The sequence below is a fragment of the Symsagittifera roscoffensis genome, chromosome 3 (assembly GCF_963678635.1).
Source record: "Symsagittifera roscoffensis chromosome 3, txSymRosc1.1, whole genome shotgun sequence".
In the NCBI taxonomy this organism is placed as follows: Eukaryota; Metazoa; Xenacoelomorpha; order Acoela; family Convolutidae; genus Symsagittifera; species Symsagittifera roscoffensis.
This window is the reverse complement of record NC_087064.1, coordinates 69,832,862-69,857,146: the sequence shown is the minus strand read 5'-3', so window position 1 is coordinate 69,857,146 and position 24,285 is coordinate 69,832,862. Positions and strand designations below refer to the sequence as shown.

The window sequence follows — 24,285 nt, the reverse complement described above, 5'->3', positions numbered from 1 at the left end:
AACTCCCAATTAGAACCAAGTGAAAGTTCTCTCCCCATCGCCCAACTGTTCGGAGGGGAGGTGAAGCTGGTCCCGATGATTGATATCCAGTAATGTTTTCAAGCATGACACACCTGCGAAAACCATTAAGGCGGAAAGCGAAAGTGAGGAAAATAAGCGAAACCCATTCAAAAAAACGAAGCGGAATTGAACGCGGCCAAATTGATTTTTAGAGAAATCTCATAGCGGAAAAAAGAGGGAGGAATGATTTTAGGCGAGAGCTAATTAATAGAAGAGCCAAACGTTTATTAGGAGAGACAATTTTTAAAAACTCAAAAACTCGCTTGACGCTAGGGCGAGAAAACTAATGCAACACATGAGATAATTATACGTTTACACTCATAATGAGACAGGTGAAAACGGGCCGGCTCTTTTCCAGTTTCGCCCCTTTCAAAATACCGAATTTTATGTTTGTTTTACGTATTATTACGGCTAAACGCGTAATGTTACGCTGTAAAATATGAAGAACAAATCTGTTCACAGTTGTCGATTTGTTCACCATGCCAAATTTCATTGCATTATGACAACGTTAAATAAGCTTTTCAAATTTGAATTTGAAAGGAGGGGAACTGGAAAAGAGCCAACGGGCCAAAAGGGTATAATGTTTATCTACCATATGATTTAGACTTGTTTTTGTAAAATTATATAACTCTGTAGCTAGATATCGTTTTTCGGCTCTTTTCCAGTTCCCCCCCTTTCAAATTCAAATTTGAAAAGCTTATTTAACGTTGTCATAATGCAATGAAATTTGGCATGGTGAACAAATCGACAACTGTGAACAGATTTGTTCTTCATATTTCAAACATTACGCGTTTAGCCGTAATAACACGTAAAACAAACATAAAATTCGGTATTTTGAAAGGGGGGAAACTGGAAAAGAGCCCGTTTTTCACTAGTTATTATATTATATTATATTTGCGTCAGCTTCGATTTATTTAAGCGAAAAAAAAATATGTTGAAAACTTTTGGAAAGGCATCAACAAAATTTTTATACATTTGTCTCGAACGAAGCCGACAATAGTTAGGTAGACGCCTCTTTAGTAGAAAACAAAATTGAGCTATAATGTATTGAAACTTAAACCTATTCACAAATTTTTCAAAGTTACAATCTCATCCATAAAATATTCGAAAAACACGAATTCCGACATCATTTCATTACACGTGTATAATAATACACCATATCAAGTAACATTACCCTTAGTACTTTTAGGATATTGTGAAACAAATGCTACAGTTTCACCTATAAATGAAGTAGCCTACCGCATTAATAATATACTCCAATTATTAGGTATTTGCCAACCCACAATTCTTGACGAAGAATTGTCCATAAATAATATAATAAGTAATGAAAAAAGAAACACAGATTACTTCAAAAAAACATACATGGCAACCCCTGAACCTAGAAAAAAAAAGAAAAAAAAAGTTTTCAGGCTTCAAATGAAGCAATCTAAGGTGACTGAGCCATTATATCAACGTCGAAATCATTTCAAGTAAGACAAAAAGTATAACCTTAAAATATAAGCCAGCAAAAAACTTTTTTAATAAAAAAACCTGGTCACTTGATCTCGTAGGTAAAATGTGTTGAATGAAAACTATCGAACTTACTACCCGCGCCGAATTTTTCTCACAATTTCATGTCTGATCATACAATTGTCAGACACTAGCTGTTTTCCATCTCTGTGCATATCTGTTTCACAAGTGATCACTTCTGCCGTTTGAAGACTATACCTGAGCCAGACATTAATATACCTGGTCAGACATGACTATGCCTGTTCAGACATGATTATACCTGGTCAGAAATGATTATACTTGAGTCAGACATGACTATACCTGGTCAGACATGACTATACCTGCTTCAGGTCTGATCATGTAGAAAAATAAGCGCCATGTAACGGCAGAAAATCAGGTGATTATTATATAGTCCACTGTAGTTTTAAGATTAAACTACAAGCCGGCAGGGTGTTTTTGATGAGGCAAAGAATCATAATGACTGCCTATTTTTAACAATTTACCTTGATCTTGTATGAATTTTTTCGGGAGCGACCTAGCTCCCAATCCAGTTGGATAATTTAAAAGTTTTATGGTCCGAGCTGTTGTTTCTTTTTTGTGTCTGAGGCATGTAGAAAAAAGATCATTTTTTTCAGTTATCGCTTCTCGGCTTTTTGGCTAAGGTCATGTGTAGTATCTGTTCTTGTCAGCTTAATATCTGGCATGCTGGGCATTGCCTGGCACCATTATTAAACTAATTTTTGCTTCTCGAGTTAACACCGAAGCTTGCTTCAGTTGACGCACGGGTTGTCCCGGTCTTACACTACCATCATGATATGTCTGCTTCATGTAATTTTAGGCATGATTATGTCTGGTCCAAATATGATCATGTAAAGTCAGGTATGATCATATCTGCTTCAGGTCTCATCATGTAATTTCAGGCATGATCATGTCTGGTCCAGGTATGGTCATGTAAAGTCAGGTATGATCATGTCTGCTTCAAGTCTGATCATGTATTTCAGACATGAACATGTCTGGTCCCGGTTTAGTTTAAGTCTGATCATATCTGACTCAAGATCAGATTTTTTCATAATTATTATGTCTGGTTATTATTTCAGTAAGGGTACAAACTATGTAAAACATAAACTACCTGCTCTAAGAAAACAAAGATGGACGACCATTAGTTGAAATCATCAACTACAGCTCAAGCAGGCAAATGTTTTAATATCTTTCGAATGACGTTTGAAAGGGCTTCAACTTAATTTATCTCTGACGATTACTGTGGTACTTGATTTTGCGTGGAAAACAAACAGAAAAATAAACTAAAATACACCCAAATACAAAGTTACTCTCCAATTTCAACGGTCGCAACAATAATTAACCTCAACCTTAGACCGTAAACTGGTTGAATTAAAACTTTGATTAGACCTCCAGAGCCAGTATTGATAGCATGGGATACAAGGCCCCATTTCATCAGGCCGAAAATTTAGAAAAAGTTTTTTGAGTTGTTGTAAGGACCGATGATGGGTTCGGTTACTCGCGAGTAGAGCCAAAGATCTTGTCCAGGAGGAAAATACTTTTCACGAGTTTGATAATAATAATTTAACGGCACATATAGCTTTTAGGGTTTAAAAAACGATTAGATAACTATTCACAGCCCTCCCCCTAAAATTAATTGAAAAATTCAAACCGTAAGGCCGCCTGAGTGCACTAAGCTCAAATCCAATTGTTTGAAAATAATTACTTCTGACCAAGTGAACAATCTCTTTCTTACATTTACTTAGGGAGAGGGGGAATAGATTGTTCACATGGCCCCTATTCACTGTCCTTTAAAAAAGGTACGAGGAAGGAATTTTCAACAAAAGGAGCTTTCAACGAAGCAACAAAGCTGCTGGCAAATCACCGAACTTTTACTGCATCGAATATCAAAGCAATTTTTTTTTGTTCTTTGAATTCAAAAAGATTTTCAGAAATTATATACATTTTGTATTCCGAAAAAATACATAGTTTGATGTTCGCTACAGTAAAGTTCGGTCTTTTGCCAACACTTTCTAAAAGTTCGCTGAAAAATCTTTTTAATAAAAATTCTCTCCGCGTATCTTTTTAAGGGCATCGAATATTTATCTAGTATTCCGTTAAAATCCAAAGGCTAAGAGCTGTATGCAGCGTATAAGGACAAAAGAGTTTCGAAAATAGCAAGACTGGCGGCGATATTTGAAGGAAATTAAAGGTAAAGGTTGTTTGCCTTAGCTTCATTTGACCTCGAGTTCGAGCTAATTCGCCTTTTACCCTTTATAAATCTGTCTTAAATACGTTCTTTGATCTTTCTCTGTTAAAAAAAATTAAGATTTGGAATTGCCGATTCGACTTAAAAGTTCAATAGCTGCTTCAAAACAACTAGTTTGATTTGAAGTACTTTTTTCCTGAGAAATCGAAAATTAGGTACATCTTCAAAGTCCATTCAGACTCAAATTACCCGCTAACATTCTTTGATTGTGTTAAATTTAAAGTTTCAGTTTCCCCGAAATTACGAGAAATAATTAAGTGGTATTAATCTCTAATTGGACATTTTCAGACAACTCTTTTGATCAGATTACGTCCTAAATCTAGTCTAGAACATCAAATCTATTTTAAAAGGTATTAGGTAAGAGCTAAATGAGGCGGGATTGAAGCTTGTGGAGATTTGTTTCAGCAGGAAGCATTTTTGCAGTAAAAAGCCGAAGTCATCCTGTAATTAAACACAAGAATACGACAGGATTGGAGAAGACTTATAATCTTTGCAAATCTTTGATATAAAAACATTGAAGCGGGAAACAGATTTGAAATAGATAAATATTTACAAAACTACTTCAGCGCTCAAACTATAATGGACAATCAGGTTAGACTTCTTCCAATTTTTTTAACCTAATTGTTCATTTTTTCCAGAAGAGCAGGGGCGGATCTAGGGTTTTCTCGAGGGGGGGGGGGGGGGCGGACTTTCCAAAAAATTTCAAAAATTTTGACGACTTTTTTTGGCCGACCAAATTGACTTTCCGAGCTCTCCTCAAACATTAAAAAGACAATGTTTTGGCCAAATTTTCTGCGCCGCAGGCAAAATTTTAAAAACAGCTGAAAAAAAACCGTTTTTGGGCAATTTTTTAAAAATTTTGACAAAATCGCTCCCATTCAAAATTAGTATATATTGGCGCCAAAGGCGCCTTTAGAAAAATTTTAGGGTCGGTCGGCCAAAACTGGATTTCTTAAAAAGTACCAAAGGGGTGAACCTTTTGGTCGGCAAGGGGTCAAATCCCTGAGGGGGGAAGGGGCGTCCGCCCCCCTCCGTCCTCTCCCCCTAAATCCGCCCCTGCAGAAGAGAACTAATTTAATTTTAAAAATGCGCATGAGCCATCGGCGAAGTCACCTTGCAATATTTCGTAAAATCGCTAGTAAATTTTCAACCATCGCCACCCAAAATTTTCATTTTACGGTAGCTTATCAGACATTTATTTTGACCGATCAACCGTAAAACTTTAAGAACAATATCAAGAAATTTTACGAATTTGAATTCCGGTCAGCAAATAGTAGTCAAATAGTAGTCTGCAAATTGTAGTCAAAGTAGCACAGAAAATCCCGACCGCCAATATTGATGTCCGAAAAAAAAACGTCTACTAGGGTTAAATGTGACGCCAGTCACAATGGACTGGGGGCAACCCTAGAACAGCAACCAGACGAAGGGGATTGGGTCCCTATTTCGTTTGCATCTATATACCTAAACTCACAAGAAAAAAATACTCTACAAATGAACTCGAACTCTTGGCGGTTGTTTGGGCAGTTGACAGGTACAAACATTACCTATTAGGAAAGGAATTCATCATCGCAACTGACCATGAAATTTTAACATCAGCCCTACATGGGAGCAGGTCCAACAAAACAAATCAATCCAGATTAACACGGTGGGTAGATAGGTTATTGCCCTATCAGTTCAAAATAGTTCACATTCCAGGGAAGGACATGGTATCGTTGACTATTTGCCACGAGATTCGTATAGTGATCCATGGCTCGAATCCGAATTAGACGAAAAATTCGTAGTAACAACAATTGACTCCTCTCATAAGGCTTTAGATTGCATGAGCAGAAGGCTAGAAAACAATTGCTCGCTCAACCGGAATGATAACGTTCTAGAATATTCTAGAACAAAAGAAGAAAAAAAAAACTCATCCCTTCAAGGTTGCTATAGCAACCAAAACTGTGAAAAAAAAAACAAAGCTCGACCGGAATGGGTTAAATCAATTTCCGCGATTGCCTAAACAGCTAAACAGCAAAAATCTATTGCAAGAAAAAACTTTCCCTACTTTGCAACTCAGAAAACGGCCGGACAGAAATTCTAAAAAAAATAAATTTTTTCCTCCAATTGGAAAAAAATTAACCAAAATGAGCAAACAGCAAACTAGATTATAAAACTGGTGGTCGGATTTACCACAGTAACACTGGCGAGGCGACGACAGAGAGAAAAGCTTAGTGGATCAGAGCTGGAATCGATCATTAAACAACACGAATGAATTATCGGAGGAGGAGGAGGTCACAGAGACTCTACAAAGAACAAGAAGGACAATCAGTGGAAGCCGGAAAATTCGAGATAGTTCAGAGAGCGAAACAAGACAAATATCACGGGTGAAAGGCAGTTAAGGGAGGACCAGCAGAAGGAAGCCGATTGTCGACTGCTTTCTTTCTGGCAGTTAATCGAGGAAGCAGAGAGCACTCCGCCAAATAACACAAGAGAGCTGGAGGCAACGACAGAAGAAAACCCACCGGCGGTTAGCAGTAAGCCAGAACCTTATGAGTCATTTCGAAGTGACATTCAAGTGATCGAGATCGATCTCACTACAACGGAGGAGAACGAGGAAGAGAAAATTGTTTGCACAATAGAGCAACCAGGCCGAAGTAATCACAGCTGCAGGAAGGACGCCGTACTGCAAAAACAGTTAGAAGGAGACTCATTAGACAATTTCTCAAAAACATTCAACAAGAATCTCTTAGCGGAGCTAACCTCGGAAGATGAATGGATCGGCTCAAGAGGGTGGTCGAGAGAGGAGACAAGCAGGGATTTCAACTGATGGGACCCTATACAAATCCATTGTGGAATCAGATGGCCGTGCAAGCTGATTGCATATTAGTGGACAACCGACTAGCCGTAGCTGTACAACTGCAACTGCGCCCGGCAGTATTGAAACTAATTCCAGAGGACAACCAGATAAGGAAGCGATGCTCGAGTATCAAGATGTCTGTGCACAAGGACATTGTGAACCTCGCGGAGGAACGCCGTAGCTGCACCAGATATGGCGAGAACGCAAAATACACAATTTCACAAATTGCATCAAAACCTCGACCACTGCTTACGCAGCCGGGCTAGAGACTACAGTTAGATTATGCATTGAGAGGTTACAGCACAGTCAAACGATAGTTACGTCTGAAGAAACGTTAGCGAGAGGGGGACTCAATTTTGCGGTAAAACGAGCTAAACCGAACAAAGGCGGACGGAGTGTAGCAAGCGAACCAAAAACACAAGAAGAATTAATCATGAAAAAACTCGAAAAGAAAACGGTTGCAGAAGCTCGAAGAGAAAAAGCAGCAATGGCAGCAAACGATCTAGTAGCAGAAGACTCAGAAAAAAAGAAGAAGTCACAGCTCAACTCCCCGAAAACAGCAAAAGGGGGAACTGAAAAAAGTGGATTTGTCTACCAAACCGGAAGAGATACTGAATACATTTCAAAACCGGGATTTAGCCGCAGAAGAATGGGAAAACCTAGCCGATCAAGTCTTAAAAATAGGAGTACAAAAATTGGCGGACAATTTCCAAGGAAAGAATCAATCAAAACGGTCAAAAACATACAAAGCTCGACCGGAATGAAGTAAATAAATTTTCGCGATTGCCTAACCAACTATATAGCAAAAATCTATTGCAAGAAAACAATTTCCCTACTTTGCAACACAGAAAACGGCCGGACAGAAATTCTAAAAAACAAATTTATCTCCAATCGGAAAAAAATTAACCAAAATGAGCAATCAGCAGAATAGATTATAAAGTTGGTGGTCGGATTCACTGGCGAAGTGACGACAGAGTGAAGAGCTTAGTGGATCCGAGCTGGAATCGATCATTAAACAACACGAATGAAATACCGGAGGAGGAGGAGGTCACAGAGACTCTACAAAGAACAAGAAAGATAATCAGAGGAAGCCGGAAAACTCGAGATAGCTCAGAGAGCGAAACTCGAGATAGCCTGAAAACTCGAGATAGTTCAGAGAGCGAAACAAGATTTTACAAAGAACCAGAAAAATAATCAGAGGAAACCGGAAAACTCAAGATAGTTCAGAGAGCGAAACAAAACCGCTACCACTGCTTACGCAGCCGGGCTAGGAACTACAGTTGGATTATGCCCCATTGAGGGGTTACAGCACATTCAAACGATCGTTACCTCTGAAAAAACGTTAGCTAGAGGGGAATTCAATTTTGCGGTAAAACGAGCTAAACCGAACAAAGGCGGACCGAGTTTAGCAAGCGGAACGAAGACACAAGAAGAAGTATTCATGAAAAAACTCGAAAAGAAAACGGTTGCAGAAGCTCGAAGAGAAAAAGCTGCAAAAGCAGCAAACGATCTAGTAGCAGAAGAATCAGAAAAAGAGAAGAAGTCACAGCTCAACTCTCCGAAAACAGCAAAAGGAGGGAAACTGAAAAAAGTGGATTTGTCTACCAAATCGGAAGAGATACCGAATCTATTTCAAAACCGGGATTCAGCCGCAGAAGAATGAGAAAACCTAGCCGATCAAGTCTTAAAAATAGGAGTACAAAAATTGGCGGACAAACTCCAAGGAAAAAATCAATCAAAATGGTCAAAAACAAACAAAGCTCGACCGGAATGAAGTAAATCAATTTTCGCGGTTGCCTAAACAACTAAATAGCAAAAATCTATTGCAAGAAAACACTTTCCCTACTTTGCAACACAGAAAACGGCGGGACAGAAATTCTAAAAAACAAAATTATCTCCAATCGGAAAAAAATTAACCAAAATGAGCAATCAGCAGACTAGATTATAAAATTGGTGGTCGGATTCACTGGCGAACTGACGACAGAGTGAAGAGCTTAGTGGATCCGAGCAGGAATCGATCATTAAACAACACGAATGAAATACCGGAGGAGGAGGAGGTCTCAGAGACTCTATAAAGAACAAGAAAGATAATCAGAGGAAGCCGGAAAACTCGAGATAGCTCAGAGAGCGAAACTCGAGATAGTAGGAAAACTCGAGATAGTTCAGAGAGCGAAACAAGACTCTACAAAGAACCAGAAAGATAATCAGAGGAAGCCGGAAAACTCAAGATAGTTCAGAGAGCGAAAGAAAACCGCTACCACTGCTTAAGCATCCGGGCTAGGAACTACAGTTGGATTATGCCCCATTGAGAGGTTACAGCACAGTCAAACGATCGTTACCTCTGAAGAAACGTTAGCTAGAAGGGAATTCAATTTTGCGGTAAAACGAGCTAAACCGAACAAAGGCGGACCGAGTTTAGCAAGCGGACCGAAGACACAAGAAGAAGTATTCATGAAAAAACTCGAAAAGAAAACGGTTGCAGAAGCTCGAAGAGAAAAAGCTGCAAAAGCAGCAAACGATCTAGTAGCAGAAGAATCAGAAAAAGAGAAGAAGTCACAGCTCAACTCTCCGAAAACAGCAAAAGGAGGGAAACTGAAAAAAGTGGATTTGTCTACCAAATCGGAAGAGATACCGAATCTATTTCAAAACCGGGATTCAGCCGCAGAAGAATGAGAAAACCTAGCCGATCAAGTCTTAAAAATAGGAGTAAAAAAATTGGCGGACAAACTCCAAGGAAAAAAATCAATCAAAATGGTCAAAAACAAACAAAGCTCGACCGGAATGAAGTAAATCAATTTTGGCGGTTGCCTAAACAACTAAATAGCAAAACTCTATTGCAAGAAAACACTTTCCCTACTTTGCAACACAGAAAACGGCCGGACAGAAATTCTAAAAAACAAATTTATCTCCAATCGGAAAAAATTAACCAAAATGAGCAATCAGCAGACTAGATTATAAAATTGGTGGTCGGATTCACTGGCGAACTGACGACAGAGTGAAGAGCTTAGTGGATCCGAGCTGGGATCGATCATTAAACAACACGAATGAAATACCGGAGGAGGAGTAGGTATCAGAGACTCTATAAAGAACAAGAAAGATAATCAGAGGAAGCCGGAAAACTCGAGATAGCTCAGAGAGCGAAACTCGAGATAGTCGGAAAACTCGAGATAGTTCAGAGAGCGAAACAAGACTCTACAAAGAACCAGAAAGATAATCAGAGGAAGCCGGAATACTCAAGATAGTTCAGAGAGCGAAAGAAAACCGCTACCACTGCTTAGGCATCCGGGCTAGGAACTACAAATGGATTATGCCCCATTGAGAGGTTACAGCACAGTCAAACGATCGTTACCTCTGAAAAAACGTTAGCTAGAGGGGAATTCAATTTTGCGGTAAAACGAGCTAAACCGAACAAAGGCGGACCGAGTTTAGCAAGCGGAACGAAGACACAAGAAGAAGTATTCATGAAAAAACTCGAAAAGAAAACGGTTGCAGAAGCTCGAAGAGAAAAAGCTGCAAAAGCAGCAAACGATCTAGTAGCAGAAGAATCAGAAAAAGAGAAGAAGTCACAGCTCAACTCTCCGAAAACAGCAAAAGGAGGGAAACTGAAAAAAGTGGATTTGTCTACCAAATCGGAAGAGATACCGAATCTATTTCAAAACCGGGATTCAGCCGCAGAAGAATGAGAAAACCTAGCCGATCAAGTCTTAACAATAGGAGTACAAAAATTGGCGGACAAACTCCAAGGAAAAAATCAATCAAAATGGTCAAAAACAAACAAAGCTCGACCGGAATGAAGTAAATCAATTTTCGCGGTTGCCTAAACAACTAAATAGCAAAAATCTATTGCAAGAAAACACTTTCCCTACTTTGCAACACAGAAAACGGCCGGACAGAAATTCAAAAAAAAAACAATTTTATCTCCAATCGGAAAAAAATTAACCAAAATGAGCAATCAGCAAACTAGATTATAAAATTGGTGGTCGGATTCACTGGCGAACTGACGACAGAGTGAAGAGCTTAGTGGATCCGAGCTGGAATCGATCATTAAACAACACGAATGAAATACCGGAGGAGCAGGAGGTCTCAGAGACTCTATAAAGAACAAGAAAGATAATCAGAGGAAGCCGGAAAACTCGAGATAGCTCAGAGAGCGAAACTCGAGATAGCCTGAAAACTCGAGATAGTTCAGAGAGCGAAACAAGATTTTACAAAGAACCAGAAAAATAATCAGAGGAAGCCGGAAAACTCAAGATAGTTCAGAGAGCGAAACAAAACCGCTACCACTGCTTAGGCATCCGGGCTAGGAACTACAGTTGGATTATGCCCCATTGAGAGGTTACAGCACAGACAAACGATCGTTACCTCTGAAGAAACATCAGCAAGAGGGGAATTCAATTTTGCGGTAAAACGAGCTAAACCGAACAAAGGCGGACCGAGTTTAGCAAGCGGACCGAAGACACAAGAAGAAGTAATCATGAAAAAACTCGAAAAGAAAACGGTTGCAGAAGCTCGAAGAGAAAAAGCTGCAAACGCAGCAAACGATCTAGTAGCAGAAGACTCAGAAAAAGAGAAGAAGTCACAGCTCAACTCTCCGAAAACAGCAAAAGGAGGGAAACTGAAAAAAGTGGATTTGTCTACCAAATCGGAAGAGATACTGAATCTATTTCAAAACCGGTATTCAGCCGCAGAAGAATGAGAAAATCTAGCCGATCAAGTCTTAAAAACAGAAGTACAAAGAGTGGCAGACAAACTCCGAGGAAAAATCAGTCCGTGGGAGAGAGGGACGCGCGCTTTGGCACGCCAACAAGCGCATCCGACAATTCGAGCGTAGAGGACACAGGTTTCAGGAGAAGCTCCCGACAAACAAAAAGCAAAGAATCACAACAGCGGCCACCCAGTCAAACATTCGATACGAGAAATATCGTAGGAAGAACTGACAGGAGGAACACTACTGAAGGTGGCTTTGCAGGAATATCGGAGACGACTGACACATTTCAGGACGAGAAATGATTGCCCCATCGAAACGAATATAGGACTACTAAAGAAACACCTTTTCCGCCGTAGTTTCGGATAAGTGATTCTGGACAAGGGAGTAGACTTGAACCCCAACTGGAGAAAAGATCGAAACAAAAACTAAGAAAAAGAAAGAAAAAAATTAGAAAATCACAATTGAAATTAAAACTTTTAAAACTGAGAATCAAACTCATTTTTATTCGTATTACAAAAAATTTTAACCTACATGTAAAAAAATTTAACCTGAGGGGGTTTGTGGTACTGCTACTGCACTAGCAGAGACATTACGTAACCTTGAGTGATGTATTTTTCTATTTATTTATATCATACTATATTGGCTAAGGTCACTGTATCTTAAGCCTTCGGTATATCGCTGAACCAATGACACCAATGAAAACCGCTAGTGATCTCAGCAACTCTAAGATAGAGAAAAAACTATTATAAAAAAGATCAATTTAATCTTCGGAATTATAAATCAGTTTTATCTCGCGCTAGTTGCTCAGGATATCACAATTTCAAACAAATTCAAAAAATAAAGTTTTTGGTAAAACCGAGCTTTATCTTCGTTGTCTGATTTTTAAAATGTTTTCTACTCAATAGTTTTTTTGTTTTGACACCTTGGACACTAGGGAAATTTTGCAAGCGAAACGCTCAATTTATAATAGACGGCAATCGCTCTTATGTATTTTGAAAAGCAAACAAGTCGGAACCGTTTTTCTGAACGCGATAGAATGTCAGATGATTTAAAAAAAAAAAGTTTTAGGGTCGGTTACAGTTGAAGAAAACTTTTATTAAATCAAACCATAAAGTGTTCTTGCGGCACCCATTTTGCAACAAAAGAAGCACACCTGAATTTACAATTTTGATACTATGGTGGCATTGTAAGATGTAGGTGAAATTTTGTCTTAAAAGAAAGTGAAATATCTGTTCTTATTATGTTTTCGTCTTTAGTTGCCACGGCAACATCTAAATTGGATTTAAGATCAATTTTCATAAGAAAAATTCAAGAAACAATGAATTGCATCAGGGGCAGATTTAGGTGGAGGATAAGGGCGAAATAAGTACATGTTTGCTGGCTTTTGCCAATCAAATACTTGTTCTTCTCACAAAGTACACCGAAGTTGAAAGGATGGCCCACTAACTATAAACCACTCTAGTTTCTCGAAAGAACCTCCGATCAACCAGTAATATTACCAATAAAGGAATACAAAAGTTGTGAAATGCAAATAATAGCTGTTATCTATTTTTCCTAAAATATTATTGTATCTATTGATTAACGTTCTAATTCAAAAATCTGGTTACTTGCTCCAGAGGAACATTCAAAGTTCTATTAGAAAAAAAAGCATTCGATAGTATCCACGCTATAGTTTTTGGGCGAAAAAAAATCATGAAAACCTATAAAATTTGGACAACAACAGTGTGAAATTTAGAGTCGTGCGAAATTAGTATGACCGATCAGATTAGCTAGCCTCAATTCAATTTGGAACGATTTTGTTTTGCGGGAAATTTCGCCACGCATGAGTAATTCGCGTTACGCTCTCAGCAATAAGAACAAGACTGCTCGTATCAGGGCGAAGCCCTGAATGTTCTGACTGCCTTTTAAGGTTTTATGGAGCAGTAATAACATTAAAAACTTAAATGTAATAAAATTTGAAAAAAAAAAATGTTATTTTTTATGAAAATCATCCCCCCACGCGCCATTTAAAGTACAAAAAGATAGATTTAGCTCCTTGTAACCAATCAATTATGGCAAATAAGCTTCTTTTAACCAAATTGGAACGATTTTAAGACGGATTAACTCTCCGCTTACTCGTTAATAGCGCGAAATATATCGCGAGTTAATTGTCCCAAATTGGCCAAAATGGCAATCTTTAAACCCCCATAACTTTACGAAAAATGATCACAGGGGAAATATCTTTTCAAATTTGAGCTCAGGACAACAATACTTTTCGAATGATATAAAAAAATCCGTCAAAAATAGCTAGTTAAAAAGTCGAAATTTGTCTGAAGAAAAAAATAACCCACCCCGAGCACAAATATTCCGTCACTTTCGTATCGAAAGTCGGAACAACAAGACTGCTCGTATCAGAGCAAAGCCCTGAATTTTCCGACTGCTTTTGAAGTCTTATGGACCAGCAGTAATAACACAAAAACATTATATGAAATAAAATAAAATGAAAAAATTTTTTCTAAAATTTGAAATTTTTTATGAAAATCATTCCCCCACACGCCATATAAAGGTACAAAAAGATAATTTTCGTTCCTTGTAACACATCAATTATGGCAAATAAGCTTCGTTCAACCAATTTGGAACGATTTATAAGACGGATTAAATCTCCGCTTACGCGTTAATAGCGCGAATTATATCGCGCATTAATTGTCCCAAATAGGTCAAAATGGCCAAAATGGCAATCTTTAAACCCTCATAACTTTACAAAAAAAAATCACAGGTGAAATATCTTTTCAAATTTAATCTCAAGACAACAATACCTTTTGAATGATATAAAAAAATTCCGTCAAAAATGGCTAGTTAAAAAGTCGAAATTTGTCTGAAGAAAAAAAAAACCCACCCCGAGCACAAATATTCCGTTACTTTCGTATCGAAAGTCGGAACAATAAATTCTTCAAAGTGCGCATAATTTAGTCCAGAACATGGCCACTTTTGCAATTTTCAAACACCCAGAACTTTACAAAAAACGGAGGTAAAATATCTTTTTTATATTTTAACTTCGGAAGTCGATATCTTCAATGGGCTATAAAATTTTTTTGTCGAATCCCATTATTTCGATCGGCCAAAATTGACTGAATAAAAAAACACACCGAACATAAATATTCCGTTCTCTTCGAACAAAAAGGCTCACAAGTAATAGATCTTTTTCTGTTCGAGCTCCGGGCGTCAGTTGTTTTTGATATGCTATAACAAACTCCATTCAAACGAAGCTTTTTAAAAAACACGAAACTTGTGTGAATACAAAAAAAAACACCGCGTGCAAATATTCCATCCCGTCGTTGAAATCGGAACGAAAAACTCAAATCTTAATTATATCAATCAATTAGGCTTGAAATATTGTTTTAGTTATTACAACAGGGAGTAAGCTTGACTTGGACGCCTAAATAGCTAGATGAATTTGCATTTGGTCTGTTTACGTTCTATTCATGAAATATTTGAGAGAGAAAAAGTAAAAGAGTGTAGTTATTGTTCCGACTTTCGATACGAAAGTAACGGAATATTTGTGCTCAGGGTGGGTTTTTTTTTCTTCAGACAAATGACTTTTTAACTAGCCATTATAGACGAAATTTTTTTCCATCATTCGAAAGGTATTGTTTTTCTGAGCTCAAATTTGAAAAGATATTTCACCTGTGATCTTTATTCGTAAAGTTATGGGGGTTTAAAGATTGCCATTTTGGCCAATTTGGGACAATTAACGCGCGATATATTTCGCGCTATTAACGCGTAAGCGGAGAGTTAATCCGTCATAGAAATTGTTCCAAATTGGTTAGAAGAAGCTTATGTGCTATAATTGGTTTGTTGCAAGGAGCGAAATCTATCCTTTTGTAATTTGTATGGCGTGTGGGATAATGATTTTCATTTAAAAATTTCAAAATTTAGAAATTTTTTTTTATTTTGTTTTATTTCATTAATTTTTTTAATGTTATTACTGCTCCACAAACCTTAAAACGCAGTCGGAACATTCAGGGCTTCGCCCTGATACGAGCAGTCTTGTAAAAAATTGTAAAATTGATAAATTGATGCATCAATTCTTTATTCCTCTTCACTTCTTAGCGGGATACTATACAATTTTTATCGAGTTTTCTAAAACTTTTTTTGGTTAAAAATTTTAATATCTTAACTTGAAATTTCATATTCAAACATAATTTATCTTTTTAAACATTTTTGATTTAAGAAACTCAAGTATTACTTTTTAACTTTCGCCAATCTTCAAAAAATGTCGAGGCTTATCACTAAAAAACGCATCGATATTACAATCCACCAAATTTCTCGCACAACACAGCCAAATTTGTTGCCTTGTGGTCAATTGGAATTGGTTGTCTACTGATTTCATTACACTCGTGGTTTGAAAAACTGATCAAATTTCAGCGGATTATGGTGAAAACTTTTCAGACCTACAAATGCACTTGATTTCGTGTGAAGAAAGCAAATTTACATCAAATGTATTTTGTTATTTGGTGATTGAAAACACAGATTATCATTGCACTGGTCTTGCAAAAAAAAACCGCTAACTATCGCCAGAAAGGACTGGGCAAATGATTGCGGTCGAAAAGCTAGGGAATCTTCTCAATATGTAAGACCTTGGTATAAATTTTGGTATTCGCAATTTTTATGTAACAAAATATTTATCTGAAAAAACATCATCGAACATATTTCTGGCGTGGGTACGGAGGTTGTAACAAGTTAAAGTATTTTGATTTTTTTAATTAACTATATTTGATTTCAAGAAAAAAAGTGTCGAAAAATCAACATGCAAAAAATAATCCGAATAATTTACTTTGCCGCCAAAAAGAAAAAGAACATGGATTCAAAACTTTGTTTCACTGAGTTTACAGAAGAAGTTTTCACAAGTCGGTTGGCATTTTCCGCCAAAGTTCTTTCAGGATAAAGTTTTAGATGCTATCTTTTGGTTAAGTGTGAAAAAATTTCTAAGGTTTGTAGAAAGAACCCTTAGTAAGTGTACCCCTACGTACCCCTGTACCCCTACGTTTATTATGGAAAATTCAAAATTGGCTATGGCAAATTATAAAGATTTCGTGACTTGCGGGGACTGGATGAAATCAGTGTTGTTATTAACTCTCGGCCTTTGTTTCTTTTGAATTCGTTTTGAAAGAAGTTTCTCAGAAAATTAGAAAATGGAGATGGATTTTATTCTTGTCGTCTGGTGACATTTTCAAAACAAAAAGACCAGAGTTGGGTTCAGAAAAAACATAGTTGTAATAAACAATGGGTTCAAAAGTAATTTAAGAAAATTATGGTATAAAAGCTTGTGGACATTTTGTAAGGATTTACAGAGACGAAATGATAACAATAAATTTACCCAAATATATTGGACTTGAGGAGGTTTTGATTAGAGTGAATTACCAATTGAGATAACACCAACTAGTGTCCAATCAAAAAGCCATTAGAAGAAGATATTGGCGTAAATATAGAAAACAAAATCTAAAAAGAGTTCATTTTTTCATCTCAGCAAAGCAGGAAGAGCAACCAAATAAAAATCGCGAGCAAAATTTTTTCTTATATCGAGTAGAAATCTCATCCAAAATTCGAAGTTGCTCCAGAATGAGACAAAATCAAGTGAGTAAAACTGAAACTACCGCTGCTTCAAGAAAACAGATTCTCTGTATTTTGATAATTTATGCGGTTAGTTTATAATCTTGCAAAATTTGTCGATAACCTTTCTCCTCGATCGATAGGTTGGGGCTTCGAAGCTTATGATTCACGCTCTTTGGTTTGAGTTTGAGACAAAAATACTCGGCATAAGATATGCTTTTGTTGTTCCAACGATATAAAATGGAGAGGAACTTGTTTACGGGTTTGTTTTTTTCTTCTTTTTTCTTTTTGTTTTCCTCGCAAAATCAGGTACCACAAATACTCATCTGGATGGATCGAGCATTAAAGTTTTAATATGAATCAATCATACTTAAGCCCTCTCAATCATGATTCGAACAACATTTTAAAAATTTCGAAAAATTTTCTTCAATTTCAGAAAAATCAGTTTGAAAATTTTGAGTTTGGTCTAATTTCTGGCAAATAAAGTGAGCGAGGGAGCTTATTTTGATACTCTAACCCAAAAATATTTAAGCCAATAACCATCTTAATTGGTGGAGTATTACATCATATTAAAGACCTTTCAGTAATCATTTGAACGATTTTAAAAGTTTCTCAAAAAATTATCCCAGTGTCGAGAAAAATTGGTTCGAAATTTAGGAGTTTCAGTTTAGTTTCGAGCGAGTAAAGCAAGCGGCAGGCGTACTATAGAAGAACACGCCTTTAAACTTTGGATGAATTCCAGCAAATTTATTTTGAAAATTTTTGTAGCGTCATCTTTGAATAAAAAATTTCTGAACAACTTCTGCAAAAAACGTGAAAAAAAAAACTTTCGAAATTTTTTTGATTTTTTGTGTCATTTTTTTAAGTAAAACCGTCGTTCGATTTGCCTATTTTAATACGTGTGTCGAATATGCCTAAATTCAATGTTTTTTTTTCAGATCATTTTTGACATGACTCAACACTAATTAACACTAACTTGAAAAAACAAACAAGAAAAAGCTTTTTATTTATTTTTTTGGAGTACTAGTTATCCACCGGCTATCCTTGTTTTATATATAGTTTTAAATTTCGATAAAACACATGTTTTGAGGCAGAGTTATCTTAAAATTGGTTGGCTTGAACTGCGAACATACTTGCACGTGCACCGGGTACTATTCAATTGAAAAAAGTGCACTTACAACTTAAGCTAGTCTACAAGCAGTCACTGAAACCAATTATTGTTTTTTTGTTTCAGAGTGTTGTACTAGAAGTATCTACAATTGGGGAGTATGACGAGGATCTTGTGAGTGAAGCATGGACGTGGGAAGAGGAGTACCCCAACATGGTCCACCTGATACTTGCCCTCGACATCTTCTGCGTCGTCATTTCAATCCTTGGTTGCGTTGGGTCCATTCTCACAATGCTGGTCATATCCAAATGGAAAAATATCTCATCCGGCGCTGCTTTCATGTACAGTCTGGCTTTGACTGATTTGCTGGCTGTGTTCTACGATGGAGTACTTGACCTGATGCTCCCTCTTTTCGGATGGAACCTCTCGGGAGTCAATGACGTCATTTGCGTATGTTGCAAATTCTTCTCGTGGATCACGACAGTTGCGTCATACTACATCACAGTTCTGTTCAGTCTCGACAAAATGCTGGCGGTTCTTTTTCCCTTCAAGTACAAAATCTACGGCAAGGCGCGAGCGTGTGTGATTTCGACTGTTGTCGCATATCTCGTCCTCTCGGTTTGGTCTTTGCAGACTGTTTTTGTGTTCCGATTGCATCCGATTAACAAAGAGTGCGCACCTGTCAACTTCGACATCGTCTCTTTGAAGTTCTGGACCAAAACCCGAGTCCGTATCAGCGACTACATCACTGGAGTGATTCCAATCGGACTGGTGTTTCTGTTCACGTTCATAACAATCCTCAAGATCCGGATGCTAGGGAAGCGGAACGCGTCCGGACGAGACCAGTCAATTGGGAGTCGACGGGACGCCGAGATTACCCGACAAATGGTAGTCGTTGGCATCGTTTTCGCCACTTTCTGTGTCGGCTTTTCAGTCGTGATTCGCTTGAAAAATCAAATTTCAGGGCCCAGTCTTAGAGGCAAGAGAGACGTGGCACTACTTAGTGCTCTGCAGAACATTTTCCTGGCACTGACGAATTCGGTGAACTTTCTCGTCTATATAATATTTGGAGATAAGTTCAGAAAGGACTTTCTTGCTCTCATGCAGGGAAGCCCAATCTTTTACACAAGCAGAACAACTGTTCAAGCAAATGGACGGAACAAACCGGCGGGTGCTGCATCGCGAGTAGTTGTAGCGAACTCAAATGCTAAGTGACAAAACAAAAGAAAGAAAAATTGCAAGAATTGCAACAAAAGCAAAAAAAAATATTGCGGAGAACATGCCATCTGCTGACAGAAACACACACATATCATATAGGACCCGAAAGCAAATCATTTAGTGCTATTAGATGTTTATGTCGCATGAATTTGAATGTTTTGAAATTGGATAAAAAAATTTAAGAAAAAACGAACCCAAAACGAGCATAGTATATACAAGCAACCATTTTTTGCAGAAATTTGGTTCACTGTCCTTTAATTGTAAACAAAAATTATAAAAAAAATTCTCAGTATTTATGGCTGATTGTGAGCTGGTTCATTTAACGCCAATTTCAAAGCAATTGAGGATAATGTTTGCACCTTTCGAAATCCTGATGCTATTTTAGTTCATGTCAAATTTGGCATATTAAAAATCGACGTGGGGTCAGCAAGCACACAACCTCTATTTCCTATCCGTCGCAAGTAGAAAAAATTGACAAAATTAAATCTGATTGGCTGAAAAAGGATACGCAGCGTAATTTTGAAATCTTCATCCAATATTGGGTGAAAATTTAGTTTTTTCAAACTTAAATTGAGCTGATTATAGTGGAATTTCACGCAACTTCTACGTAAAACAAAGTTGCTTAATATTCCTGTTCTCCCATTTGTGAAGTTTTCCTACTGTAAATTTATAACAAAACTTTACTTTTGTAGTCTTTTTTACGAACGGTAAGAACAAGAAAAACTATCATATTATTTTGATTTTCAAAACTCAAAATTGATAACATATTTTGAAGAGTTTAAAAAAATTAAAAGAGGATCGTAAACAGTTTGTGTTTCGGTTCTGGCAAACACGCAACACATATCAGTGTCCGATTGCATTGTCTGCTGTTTGTAATTGACCAACATTGCTTTCAACTCGAGACTTTAGCAATTTTCTTGAAGTTTTTGAGTACTACTTTTCCTTGGATAATTTTCTTTGGAAACATTCGGTTGAACTGCTTTTCGGGACGCCATCAGTGCCGCTACTTGTTCAAATTTGATGAATATTTTATTAATTGTCTTCTCATTTGTTAAATTAACCCCTATATGGTTGTAAAAACTGCTTTAACTCGATGCATGATTAGATAAATATTTAGCTGATATATCGGAATTGAATAGCTTTATGAATGCATTTTTAAACAAAGATAGCCGTTTCTGTGCAAGTAGCACAGAATGTTCCGAGCATAGCCTTTAGAAAACTACGGTTTAGAAAGTTTTTTTTTCAAATTATTGTAGTTTTGGTCTGCTAGGTGTGATAAACGGATCTGACTTCAAAATATAATTTAGGCATATAAGACAGTCATAGTAATATAGGCAAATTGTACAAAAATTGTAGTAGAAAAATGACTTAAAAAACTTAAGAAAAATCATTAAAGAAATTTTCAAAATATTTTACAGAGAGTTTTTTGAATTATTGCTTCCCAAAATGAAGCTAAAAAAAACACCAAAAACTAATTTTATTTGCTTAAAACTAGGTTTTAAGTTCTTAAATTAGGCATAGTTCAGCTGTTGTAAGCCTACTCGCTTGCTTCATTATCAATAGTGAATAGGAAAAATGAATACTAAAAAACTATAAACATTTATTTTTTTCATAAAACTTCAATTACCAAATAAACGCTGAATGAAACATCCGAAAATAATTTTCTTCAAATTGAATTTAAGTTTTGTAAGCCTAAAAATCTTCAAAAAGCAAATTTTGCTATGATGAACGTTGCTCGATCGCATTACTCGCTCGAACTTAGAAGAAAAATCGAAAATTTGAAACCACTTTCTTCTTGAAACTGGGAAAAATTTGGAAACTTTGAATGTCGTTCGAATCGCGATTGAAAAATCTTTAATATGATGTAGCACTCAAACAAGTCCGATGATTATTTGTGCTACCTGATTTTGAGTGAAAACAAAAAAACGAAAAAAAAAGACTAAAACACACCCGAATACAAAGTTCCTACCCACTGTCAATGGTCGGAATTATAAATTTCCTTTGTTCTTGTAGCATCGGGTACTCGGGCGTATGACTATGTCAGCAAACTTGGCCCAAGTAAAGTACTTTTCGAAAATTGGTTTGGTTCTCTTACATGGCCTGCAATTATAAGAATGCTAAATATTTCTTCCACTTAAATTTTTTTACGAAGCTGATATTACACAAATGATATCATATCAGCGAAAAGAGCGCTCTCAGAAAAAAAACCAATGAACGAAATTAAAGCAAATGGAGATGATTAAATAGACGGATACACAAGGAAAATACCATATTGTACAAAACAAAATGAAATGAACTATAATTTTTGAAATAAGTGCTCAATAACAGTTCCTTCTGTGGAAAATAAGCTGACAAAAACAGACTATCGATAGTCCGACCGCCAAAATTTCTCTAAGAAAATTTCAAGTTGAAAAAGAGATGCTCCTACTCGGACTCTATCCCCAGACTTTTGTTGTTCGAAGCATGTGCATTACTCCATCTGTGCCTTCGGATATAAAACTCGAAAAAAAACTAATAAAAATCTCAACTGAAAAAATCTGCGATTAAACAAGAAAAAAGCTTGTACTCATTTGAAATTCCCACACTAATTGCAAGTTTCATTGAAAGAAAACTAAAATAGCTCAGCAAAAAAGTGAGTAGAAATTTTGTTGCAAAAACAAGAACGTTTTCAATCACAACTATCGAAATGGGTAAAAATCACAACTATCAAAACGGAATTTTAGTCAAAACTCAACTTGACACTTATATGCGAGTCAATTTAGCGTAAGTTTCAAAACTGAATAACGAAGTAAATTTCTTTGAGAAAAATTTTGTAAATTGGATCTTTCCATGAGCCAAAGTGTAATTAAATCAATCTGATAAGTTTCTGCATAGCTTGAATTGATTTGTTTTAATGCAAAATTCTGAACAGATTGTTTGCGTATCAACAAAAATGGAAACTATCAACCCAGAAATTTTCGGTTAGCCCGTTGAAATTAAAAAAGCCAGCCTTAAAATTCAGCTTTGAAAAATTTCTAAATTAATTTCGGTTTAGAGGAATACGTTAGTCACAACAGACAAGAAATCAGTCTGAAATCAGTCTCAAACCAGAAAACAGACAAGATTCCAAATTCTATCTTAAATCAAGATTAGCAAAATGATCTTTTGTGTTTATGAAAAAAGCCGGTAAAAAGGACGTGCTGTTTAGCGTCTATTTCGGCCTTTGTTTGTTTCAACAGATCGGGTTGAAGCGAATCGGAAGGTTGCAAACTTTGCGATGCAACTCAACGGGGACAGAAGCCACTAAACCGAAAAAGAAATTTTGAAAAAAGCGTAGAAAAAAATTACTTACAAAAATTTCTCACGTTTGTTTCGAATGATACACAATTTGAGGAACACTTGTCGCAAAAAAAAATTACCAGCGTAAAATATGCATTAAATTTTTTTTACTGAGCGTTAAAAACTGATTTCGGAGCTGATAAAAAAATTGTTTATTGAGCCTACAATACCGGGCAGAGGCCCGTTAAACCAAAGGCAAAATTAGTCTATCAAAATTTCGAGCTATAAAACAAAAGCTTGAAGTTTTTAGATCCATTTTTGCCATTCAATACATAGCCAACAGACAGTTGGAAAGGAGTCAATAAACACAAATTAACAGAAAAAAAACAACTTGTATTTCAAAAAAATCTCAACTTTCAAAATTCCCCAGAAACAAATGGACTTAAAGCTCTTTGAGCTGCTATGTCAACTTATTATTGACACTTTTTTGACAGAATCAACCCAATTTGAGAAAACTCGATCGATAGGTAAGTTTTTTATTTCGCTGGGAAAAAAAGTAAATTTGATTGTGCCTTAACAAATTTTAAGAGTTTTCCTGAAAAAAAACGAAAAAAACCCTCGCGACTTATTTAAGAGTCTGAACTATGTGGTAATAAAACGGTCTCTCAATGAGGTAAGATAAGGGTGTTAATTCAATATAACATAAGCCAAAGCCGTTTATACAAAAACAAAAAACTAATAATAAAAAAGGAAACCATGTAACGCTATTCTCAAGCAAACTAATAAAGGGATAAATTATAAATTACAGAACGACTCTTAATTGAAGTCGAAGCAACTTGCTTAAATCTGAAATAATTTCCGCTCTTTGGAAAGTTAACAAAAAACAATTAAACTAAAACAAAAAAAAGACGTCCATTTTGATAAATGAAAAAAAAATTCTATGGGTACTCGTACCCCATTCTTCAGGATCCCTAGACAGGCACCTCATCGGTATACAAATTAAAAGATGACTGGGAAGTTCCATAAAACGCTAAGTAAATTTTTTACAAGTCATTTAATGGAAAAACCCGTTTCGGTTAGAAGAACACTTGTGTCGCAAAGGAAATATATATATATATATATATATATATATATATATATATATATATATATATATATATCGAGCTTGGGACATTTAACAGAAAAAATGCCAAAATGTTCTCCAACTGACTTCTATGTAGAGGACCTGCTAACTCAGTGCTCTCAGATGAAGAAAAAACGAATGAAAAGTATTTATTCAAATATAATACCGCGTCACTAGTACTCAGCAAGGTATTGATAGTCAAAATTTCCCTTATCAATTCACATTTTGAAAGTCCATAGATCAATGTGACTATCTTGAATCTATTAATAATCACCCATCCCGGTTTAAAAGAACGTTTTCAATCACAACTATCGAAATGGGTAAAAATCACAACTATCAAAACGGAATTTTAGTCAAAACTCAACTTGACACTTATATGCGAGTCAATTTAGCGTAAGTTTCAAAACTTAATAACGACGTAAATTTCTTTGAGAAAAATTTTGTAAATTGGATCTTTCCATGAGCCAAAGTGTAATTAAATCAATCTGATAAGTTTCTGCATAGCTTGAATTGATTTGTTTTAATGCAAAATTCTGAACAGATTGTTTGCGTATCAACAAAAATGGAAACTATCAACCCAGAAATTTTCGGTTAGCCCGTTGAAATTAAAAAAAGCCAGCCTTAAAATTCA

The 24,285-nt window shown here is 36.4% G+C and overlaps 1 protein-coding gene and 1 non-coding gene across 2 annotated transcripts in view; one reads left to right on the top strand and one right to left on the bottom strand.

Annotated features, from left to right (window-relative positions):
• The window catches only part of LOC134841811 (uncharacterized), a gene marked incomplete in the record, with an annotated part of 93,148 nt that overhangs the window by 48,491 nt on the left and 20,372 nt on the right, over window positions 1-24,285 (bottom strand).
• On the top strand, window positions 2,186-2,376 carry LOC134843004 (U2 spliceosomal RNA). Its single transcript, XR_010162583.1, has one exon. It is a non-coding gene; the product is annotated as a U2 spliceosomal RNA (small nuclear RNA).